The sequence below is a fragment of the Geospiza fortis genome, unplaced genomic scaffold (assembly GCF_000277835.1).
Source record: "Geospiza fortis unplaced genomic scaffold, GeoFor_1.0 scaffold106, whole genome shotgun sequence".
NCBI classification, from domain to species: Eukaryota; Metazoa; Chordata; class Aves; order Passeriformes; family Thraupidae; genus Geospiza; species Geospiza fortis.
The window spans coordinates 2,875,519-2,885,866 of record NW_005054377.1 but is presented as its reverse complement, the minus strand read 5'-3'; the positions used below and the strand labels follow the sequence as shown (position 1 = coordinate 2,885,866).

General features: G+C 46.7%; 1 protein-coding gene across 1 annotated transcript in view; it reads right to left on the bottom strand.

Annotated features, from left to right (window-relative positions):
- PINX1 (PIN2 (TERF1) interacting telomerase inhibitor 1) overlaps positions 1-10,348 on the bottom strand; it is an 80,661-nt gene that overhangs the window by 69,766 nt on the left and 547 nt on the right. The window lies entirely within an intron of this gene.

The following is a 10,348-nucleotide window of genomic DNA, read 5'->3' as shown; positions in this document are numbered from 1 at the left end:
ACCCCTTCTTCACCTCCACTTGGGAGTGCTCAGCTCCCACCCACAGAACCTTCCCAGTGCCCTTTTATCCAGCCAGGAGAAAGCTGCTCCTGCTGTCTCACCCCACACATCTTTTCAACCCATTTCTTGCTCCTTTTCAACCCATTTGTTTGTTCTGCGTATTTTGTTTTCTAATCCCAGCATGCAGTTTGGGTGTGGCCATGCTGACCCACTCCATGAGTTTTCCTACAGAACCTAAGACTGGGAAATTTTCCAGGAAATTCCCACTGAATATCTGCTCTAGGTGGAGGCAGCTGCTACCTACCTTGTGCTGTAACAGGGCAGGAGTTATCTCCTCAGGCAGGTGAGGGACAGCACAAAAACCAGCCAGGTTGTGCTCTGAGCTGCAGTTGTCCTTTCCAGAAATTATTTGTTAGCAGCAAACCAGGGAAAATTGTTAGGGAAAGTGCTAAAATGGAAGCTGGCAGACTGATGGAAGGGAACAGGGAGCCTGTTTTGTCAGAAGGCTGTCCTGGGATGGGTGTTAGAAGGAGAGAAGTAATTGCTGTGTGAAGTAATTTCTTCACTTGTTTTGTCCTCCCTCAAATAGGTGAAAGATGTTTTTTCCAGGATTGCTGCTCTGCTCTGGTCCTGGTGCTGGTCAAAATCCCTTGGAATTCTTCCCTTGGCATTTATTTCTGCCTCCCTTCCCACCCTTAAGGAGTTCCTGGCTGTTTCTGTCTTCCCTCAGGTTCCTTCTCAGCTTCTCCCACCATCCCAGGACCTCTTCAGCCTCATCGCTGTGTCCTACTCCTCTTCTCTCCCTTTTCCTCCATGTCCCAGCCTCAAAGACCTCATTGAAAGAGCATTTGGATATGTTTGTGGTCCAGAGTTGCCATTTTATGTGGAAAAGTGCAGGAATCTCACCACTCGTGACACACCTGGGGAGTCAAGGGCATGGAGGGGTAAGAATTGTTAATTTCAGGGCTGATCCTTCAGCTACTACTGGTGATCCAGATCCTTCCTCAGCTCCATTGCCTTCCCTGCACAGGCTCCAGCCCCTTGTTTTCCTTGCCATGAGGGTCCCAGAGCTGCCCCCAGGGCTGGAGGTGCCCCAGCAGTGCCAGCACAGGGGACAGCACTGCCCTGCTCCTGCTGCCACCCCAGAGCTGGCACAGCCCGGGTGCCTTTGGCCTCTTGCCCACCTGGGCACACCTGGCTCCTGTCAGCAGCACCTCCAGGGCCTTTTCCAGCTTTCCAACCACTCTGCCCCAGCCTGTGTTTGTTGTGACATCCCCAGAGGGGGAAATTCGAGTCAGAATAAAGGACACTGTGTGCAGTGAGTGCCCACGCTCACCTGGTTTTCTTCTCTCCGTAACCCATGAACTCTCTTCTCTGATGGCTCTCAGGTGTGACATTAAGGCTGCACAGCCTCCCAGCCCTTCCTCCTTCCTTTCCCATTCAGTATCTCCCAGCCCTACCTTCCAACCAAGCTTTGGTGTGTCCTGAAATCCAGATCCTCCCCAGAGCCTTTGGGAAGCACAAAGATGTTTGGTTTGAGCTCTTGTTGTGTATGAAACACCTCTTTTCCTACTCTGTATTCTTTGATATGCAATGAAATACTGAACTTTCACAGCCATGGGGTCCTGCCTGCAGCAAGCTGGGAGAGTTGTGGTACAAAAAGTTCTTTTAGGGAGTTCTTGAAGATGAAGCTGATAACTTTTGGAGAAAATCCCCTAGATTTCGGGACATCACTGTACCAGCAGTCCTTTTTCCCAATCACCTCCCAGGATCAGATATTTTACAATGGAACTGGTACCAAACTGGCAAATTTGAGGGAAAATTTCCTGGAGTCTGTACCAGGCATTCATTCTGCTTTGAAATATAGGGGTGGAGCAATTTTGGGTCCATATTTCCACTGCCACAAAAACCCCCATGAGAGGGAAGAGAACAGCAGTTTATTGAGGGGAACAGCTTTGTACTTCAGCCATGGAAAATATGATCTGTTTTTCCTGAAAACACCCAAAAACTGGCGCTAGAAATCAGCACCCAGTGGGGCTCTGCAATGAATGTCTGCCCTCCCTTGTTGCTGTGTGCTTTGGTCCTCACTACTTGTATCTATAGAAAAAATTAAACAAATGCTGGTTTCCAAGCACACTCCTGAGCAGTTTTGGACCAGGTCACCTGGAAATGTCCCAAATAATCCTTGGAATTGCCTTAGGAGTTAGAACAGACCATTCCCCATAGGTGGTTTGGATGTGACCCCTCCCCTCCTCTGGAGTTTTGGGGGCATGGACCTGGCCAGAGGTGCTTCAGATCCCAGGATGGAATCAGCATTTCCCTCGTGGTCACAAAGGGATTTGCTCTTCACATGATACCAGCCTCCAGCACCTCACCAGCAGGTTCCTGTCCTCACAAGCAGCATGTTCTGGGTGCCCATGGACAAGAGTTACCAGGATATGGCAGACCCAGGTGTGAGGGAGGACAGCTTGCACAGACTGCTTAATACGTGGGTTTTCCCTATGGAGTGATGGATTGAGGGCTCAGTTATCATCCAATATGTATTTGGGTTCAGGAATGGGCTGGGAGAGGGACCCAACAGAAGGCACAAACTGAGGCTGGAAAACTGGAGCAGAAAATCAAGGAATGGTTTGCTTTGGAAGGAACTCTAAAGATCATCTTGTTCCACCATGGGCAGTGACACCTTCCACTATCCCAGCTTGCCCCAAGCTCTGTCCAACCTCCAGCCTGGTCTTGGACACTTCCAGGGATCCAGGGGCAGCCACAGCTTCTCTGGGCACCCTGTGCCAGGGCCTCCCCACCCTCACAGGGAAGAATTCCTTCCCAATATCCCATCTAATCTAAATCTCTGCCAAGCTGACAGATGTCCTGCTTGTCCAATCACTATCTGTCTTTGTAGCAAATTGTTCTTCCTCTTTTTTTACCAGCTCCTTTTAATTACCACAGTGGAGTTGCCCTGGATCCTTCTCCTCTCCAGGTGAACACCCCCAGCTCTCCCAGCCTGGCTCCAGAGCAGAGGGGCTCCAGCCCTTGGAGCATCTCTGTGGCCTCCTCTGGACTCTTTCCAGCAGCTCCACGTCCTCCTGCTGTTGGATCCTAGATCTGGAGGCAGCTCTGCAGGTGGGGTCTCACCTGAGCTGGGCAGAAGGGCAGAATCCCCCCTCCTCTGCTCCCCAGGACATGGGGGGTTTCAGGGATGGGTCATGTCCTGCCCTCACCCACCAGCACCCCCAAATCCTTCTGCCAGGGCTGCCCTCAGTGAGTTCCTCTCCCAGTGTGTGCTGGTGTCTGGGATTTCCCCAGGACAAAGCAGAGGAGCCAAAGCACAGCTCATGGGGAGCAGTAGAGATGTGTCCCCCTGTGTGTGTGAGGGGTTTGTGCCCCTCCCTGGGCAGGGGCTGGAGGAACAGCTGGGGACAAAGGAGGTGAATGAAGAAAATCAGGAATAGGCACTGAACTGGGTGGAGGAAAGGGTGAATCCTCAGGGATTGAGTGAGTGGGGATGAGGAGGGCCAGGAGAGGTGTCACACACAGTCTCTATGGGAGTGGCTCAGTTGGGATCTCAGTGCAGGGACCACACCGCTGCCAGAGGGTGGAAATGGGACATGTGGGGTGATGGTGGTGCCATTCCCTGTCTGGGGACTCCACAGGGTGTCCCATCAGCCAGACCCAGCAGCAGGCAATTGGATTTCCAGCTCCATGTGGGAACCCTGGACTGTTCTTATGCCCAGGGCCTCCGCTTTCTCAGGAGGCCTCATCCCATGGTCTGATCCAGTCCCTGTTTGGTTCTCCTGGAGCATCCTGCTCAAACACACTTGTGCTCTGGTCTAAAAAAACCTCAGGATTGTCAGGATCTGAAATATTTCTTTTGGTTTCATAATCTCTCTGTTCAATGTGGAGTGGAAAGGAAAGAATAAGAAGACACAGCACACTGCAAACGTTATTAAAATGAACTGTTTATATTATCTCGGTTGAGTCAATACATTATAATGTATTAAAATGGAAAGGTACAAAATTGAAATAAATACTTTCTGATTCATGTATAAATCTTTTGTCAAGATGACATTTTGTTTCTTTTTTTTCTTTTTTTTTCATCAGTACGTGTTTCAATAAAACATTTAAAATGACAAAATATCATTTAAAATATGGTTCATGGAAGAAAAGGTTGAAATCAAACAACTTTTGGCTTGTTTTGGCATGAGATCTTGACACAATCTGGGTTCCCCAAAACCACGTAAATGGTGGTAAAATATAAATGCTCAAACTTATTTAAAAAAATAAACAGGCTTTACAAAACCCTCTGATCCTTGACTTAGCCACTTTTCTGTATAGTCTGCACTTACGATATATACATTCATTATTGTCCAAGGGAAGACAGCCACTGACGTTCACTTAAAGAGCTTGGTGGAGAGGCTTAACAAACATTTTTGCAGCTGACAACAATTAAACACTGGTAAAGAAACTCCTGACAGTGCAAAAAACGAAAAAACAGCTCAGAAACCAAAGCCTACAAATGGGACAAGGAAGAGGCAAGTGCACATGCCCAGATCTGATGCAAAGCTCCAGGCCAGGTCTAACAAAACAGCTTCTTCTCCAAAGGGGAATGCAGGCTTGGAGATCAGCCCTGATGATTTTTGGGCTCCACTGCAGCTCCCAGGGGTGTTCATGATGCCAGGAAAATCCCCCCTTGGCACACAGGAACCTTCTGCAGACTCCTTCCTTGCTGGTGGTGAAGCAAGAGCTGAGCTCAGTGGAATATCCTGGAGTAAGCCTGGCCTGGGAGAGGGGCTGACATTCAGATGAGAAATCAGAGTGAGAGGGGCAGAGGGGGAAGTGTGAGTGTGGGCTTGGGACCTTGGAGGAGAGGCAGTGGGGAATTCCCTCCTGGGCAGCAGGTTTTATCAGGATCGTGGAGCAGGCTTGGAGGTGTGCTTTAATCTCAAGTGTGCTTTTTGTCTTTGTCACTGCAGCCAGGGGCTGTCGTGGTCCCTCTAACCTCTACCATGTGCTTATCGTTCTGGGCAATGGGCAGGGTCCTGCTGGGGGCTGGGTGTGGGAGAATGGGCTCCCCTGATGGATAATGGTGACTTCTTCCCAATTTCAGCGTGCCTCTTCAAGTTTCACTCAAAAGGGGAAAAGAAACGTGGTTATGTTAAAATGGAATTAAAGACAATCTTCCTGCCAACCTCTGGATTAACCTTCTCAAGGCTTGGGTTGTTTTGCTGCCAGCCAGTGAAACCACAAAAAGGAGAGGGTGGATTTTCTTTGTTTGCTTGGTTTGAAGGCAGTAGAAGATTTTGCCACCTCAGAAAGGAGGGACAGCCCCATCCTGGCTGGGTTGAAGGGCAGGCAGGACTTGAGAAGGTGCTGCCTGTGCCGTTCTTGGTGCTCCACAGTCTGATGGGGACTAGATCCTCTTGGAAACCTGGCTGTTGCCATCCTGTGAGGAAGGATCTTGTGTCACCAGCTGTTTGCAGTGCTCTGGATGTTGCTGCAAGCTCCCATATCAAAGGGAATCCTGTTGTAAAAAGAACCCTGTAAAGATGTGATAGATGGTCAAGATTTGGGAAGGGAAATTGTTTTCTCTCCCTCCACAAGAAGCCAGTGAGTCACAGTTAAAACTTCCTGGGAAATGCCAACTTCAGGCCTTTTCCTGTTGGAAAATATCACATCCGTTGGGAAAGGAATGACGTGATTTGAAGCTCTTGGAGGTCTTCTGTGACATTTTCCTTCAGTTTGTTTACTTTCCTTTCAGAAAAGCTTTTGTTTCAAAATGCAGGATAATTTATAGATTAAATTTAAAAAAAAAGGATGCAAGCAGGGAAAGATCAAAACAATCTCCCTCCATGATAGCCAAACTGTTTTTGTTGGCATATGCATTGTTTTGCATGTTTTTGTTTCATGTTTGCTGTTAGCCTTGAGGTTTCCACGTGGATTGGAAGAATAAATTCACAGAAATTCTTAAGGGATGGAACAGTTCTTTCCTGTCCAACTCCCCTGTGCAGAAGACTTGATTCACCTTGTCTAAAGCTCTCCGCTTCTCTAGTTTTGAATTTGTGACTCCGTTTTCAAAGGCAAACAAAGCAGAAGTTCTCTGAGTGCTGCTTTCCAGTGGGAGGGACCCACTCAAAGCTGCTCCAAGAATTTCCACATACCAGTGTGGCTGGAAGGAGGTCATTTGTCCTACTGTTTTCCCTGAATCAAACTCACATGGTGTACAAGAAGGGTCTTTTGTGGGCTCCTTTACCACCCCTGAGATGGCATTTTCCTTTTTTTTCTTTTATTTTGTACCATTTTGTTCCCTGATCCAATTTTCTTACAGCTTTCAAAAGTCCACCTCAGTGGAGCTCTTGAAGGAACTGGCAGAAATTCTGAGCAGAAATTCTGCACTTGAAGAGAATGGTTTTCACCCTGCTAACCATTCATTCTGATTAAGAAAAAACTTGTGATAAAATAGCTTTTTTTTTTTTTTTTGACTATGGGGTAGGCTAAGATGGTGACAAAGTTTTCCTCTCCAGTACCAGTTACTGGCATTCATGTCCTAAATCTTGTCTGCTGGAGCCCAAATCCATTGACTGAAGTGTGTACAGTCAAGGATAGGTTGGCTGAGGATGCTAAACTCCTGTCAAAGCTGAGAAATTATTTTAAAATTACTTTTCCCTGCACAAGGGACCTTTGAAAGGTCAAACAGCAACCAGCAAACATTTCCTGAGCTGCTCCTGCAGTGCTGTAGGACAGCCTGGACTGTGGCACAGAAAGCACTGGCATCATTTACGCAGACAAAATATGCACTTGCACCATTCTTCAGTGGGTTTTGCAATCCAAAGGCTGGGTTTGTGGTGGAAAAGATGATTAGGTGGTTGGTGGTGGCTTGGGAGTGTGGGACTAAACCCCATTGTCCGTGGTTGTGTTGGAAATTTCATGTATTTCAGGAAAAAGAGCAGGAATTCCTATATCTGATCTCCTCCACATCTCACACTGAGCCTTGCCTGTGGGATGTCAATACAAATGCCCCAAATTCTGGCATCAGATGAAAGGAATGAATAGAACTCCTGGTTTTTGCCAACACGGATGTGTCAAGACAGAGTTTGGGAATGCTGATGAGCTGATCCATGAATGGTGGGTGTTCCTACACCAGACGAGGGTCTCACAGCAGCCCTGTGAGGTAGATATTGAACCTTGGCTGGGCAAATGGAGTCACACAGAGAAGGGGAAGAGAAGAAGAAGAAAGTGTGAGGAAAAACTACAGCAAGGATCCAGGGATCCTGGATACCAGCCTGCTGCTCCAGGGAGAAGAATAGATGTGTCTGTCTGCTGGAAGGGGGGAGGGACACCAAAGGAGCTCTTGGGATAATGTTCATTTTCCTGTTTGAAGTCCAGTTTTTGGCTTGTTAAAGGTCAGAAAAGTACACTGGGCGTAAGACCAGTGAAAAAGAGAATTCAGAAGATTTGGGAAGTCAGGTATGGAGTGGGGGCATGAAGAAAAGCACTTCCAAAAAGCTGCTCCAAAGGGACATCTGTGAGGTCTTCACAAGCACACCCTCAAGTGAACTTTGGAGCTATGATGGAAAGAGCAAAGGGATTTGCTTTCACAGATTCCAGTGGCTGCCAGCGGAAGCTCCTCATCTCACAAGAAAGAAAGAGGAGGAAGGAAAGGCAAATAAAGAGGTTGAGAGAGCAAGACTGGGGAAGTTATTTTTGAAAAAAAGAAAGAGGAAGAAAAATAAAAGAAAGAAGAAAAGAGAAATAGAGAAAATTAGAGATAAAAGAGAGAGACACAGAGAGAAAGATAGAGGAAGAGAATGGCGAAAAGAAGGGGAAAGAAAGAAAGAAAGAACGAAAGAAAGAAAGAAAGAACGAAAGAAAGAAAGAAAGAACGAAAGAAAGAAAGAAAGAACGAAAGAAAGAAAGAAAGAACGAAAGAAAGAAAGAAAGAACGAAAGAAAGAAAGAAAGAACGAAAGAAAGAAAGAAAGAACGAAAGAAAGAAAGAAAGAACGAAAGAAAGAAAGAAAGAACGAAAGAAAGAAAGAAAGAACGAAAGAAAGAAAGAAAGAACGAAAGAAAGAAAGAAAGAAAATGAAAAGAAAGAAAGAAAAAGAATAAGGAAAGGATTATGATAAAGAAAATGAAGAAAAAGGTAAAGAGAAAGGAAAAGAAAGAAAAAACCATGGTTTTCCCTATTTGCAATCTGCAAAGGGGGTGTTTTCCCTTCCAACATTCTGCAAAGTGCTGTGAGGCAGAGAAAAAACAGGGAGACTGTCCCATGCAGAAGGTTTGGGAGATAGCACCTGGCACAAGGTTTGCTACAATAAGTTGGTTATTCTTTATTGCGTTGGAAATAAAACAGTCATGGAAAGTCCTGCATAAATCCACAGCCATGGCCTGCAAAATCCCCACCTCACCTTGACTTTGCTGAATATTTTCAGGGTTTAGGGCTTGAGGGGTTTTGTTTTTTTTCCTTTTAAATTTGGTTTCAAGAATGGAAATTAGAGCTGGTAATGGCATTTGTTCTTCTGAGGGCAGGAAGGGGAAATTCTGTCTATACAGAGAGATTCTTCTGATGTGTTTCTAGTGAGGGTGAGCAAAGCATGTGCCCAGCTTGTAATCCAGGTCAATAGTTTAAAGAGGATTTTTATTTTATCCCAAAACATGTTCCTGTTGAGCAAACCAAAGCTTGGAGGACAACTGGAAGAGGAACAGCTGGTGGAGAGCTGTGCCATGAGATATTTCTGTGGGATTCTGGTAATTTATGTCAGGTCTATGTTTAATTAATCAAATGGAAACATTTTCATGCTGGCCTTGGGACAGGGAAGGAGGATGGACCGTTGGAGACTGACTCTGCAGGAGGCTGCTCTAAAAGCCAACTCCTCTTGATATCTGTGGGGCCACAAAGAAGCAGATGGGCCAAGGGCAAGGAGGCACTACAGGTCCATAAATCTAGATGGCATTTCTCAAGGAATAAACCTTTCCCTAGCAGGGCACAGCTCCTTCTCCCAGATGTGCTGGAGATACAGAAGGCCAGCCCTGCAGAAAGAAAACTGATGGGAAAAGCTCTTGTAAGGGATTGAGTGCTGATGTTCTCCATCTGAGAATGCTCCACAACCCTGAGGGGTCTGGAGCAGCTGAGCTTACAGCCTTTGAAAGAAAAGCTTGATTCCAGCACCAGCTTTTCTATATAAAGACCTCGGACTTGGGATCAACTGAATTCCTTTTGGGGAGAAAGATCCACCGAGCACCACGCCTCGAAACATCAACCAGGAGATCTCCTCCTTTCTCCAGAGAGACAGCGCTGAGGCATTTCCACTGTTTGACTGCGGTAACTCTGGACCTGGAACAAAGGAAGAACAAAGCTTACCAAGCTGGGGAGATGAGCACCACAAGCAGCTTTTCAGAGATGCAGCCAATCCTGCAACAAATCACAGGATTTGCAGTCAGCAGCAAGGCCAAAAGCCGGCATCCATCAAGCTGTAGGATTTGGCCACAGGACAGTGCCTATATCTGCATGCCAAGCAAGGATTCCTGCCAGTGCCTAGTGTCAGGCTGTTTATTTCTGTCCAGATTAAAACCAATTAGAACATCAAGCAGCAAAATCAGAGTGCAGCTGTCGTTTAAAAGATGTGATGGAGATCAGGGGAGACTGGATGTTAATTGGTCAATGACTAGAAGGAAGGTAAGCAAAGAGAGAGGTATGGAGTTCTATTTCTGGAGCTGAGAAAGAAAGATTTGTTCCCTATCCTCCTGTGTGAAAAGAATATTTAAAAAGCTTTCAGGAAGGAAAAAGCTGATGAAAGCAAACTGGAAAAGTTTAGGTTACTTGGACTGCTTGTGGTGTGAGGACAGAAAAGAAGACTGCCAGAAAAGGGACTGCCCAGAAAAGGAAAACTAAATGCATCTATCTGTCCTCTTGGGTCTCAGCATGGGTTTAGCTGGGATTTGTGCATGTTATACCTTTGTCAAGTCCCCCCAAGGGTGTGATCCACACCTCTTGCACCAGACTGTTGCATAGAGTGGCCTGAGCTGGCGGGGTCACCCCAGAGGTGGCTGCAGGTTGCTAACAGTGCTCTGCCAAGTTACAGGCTGCACGAGTGAGATCGTGTTATGCTGGAAAAGCCCTTGGAGACCCTCTGGGGTGAAGGACTTGAAGAAGTCGGATAGCTCTATATATTCAAGTCTAGCTCTGTCTTGGTTTTGGGAAAGGCCACCGGAGATTTTTCAGGCATTGAGAGACAAGAAGACCTGTGTCGGCATTGCCCAGCACAGGGAGGGCAGTCACACCAGCCATTAATGGTCAATAGCAAATTTTGTTTTTTCCTGATGGAAGCTTGGAAATGTCCCCATTCTGGTGG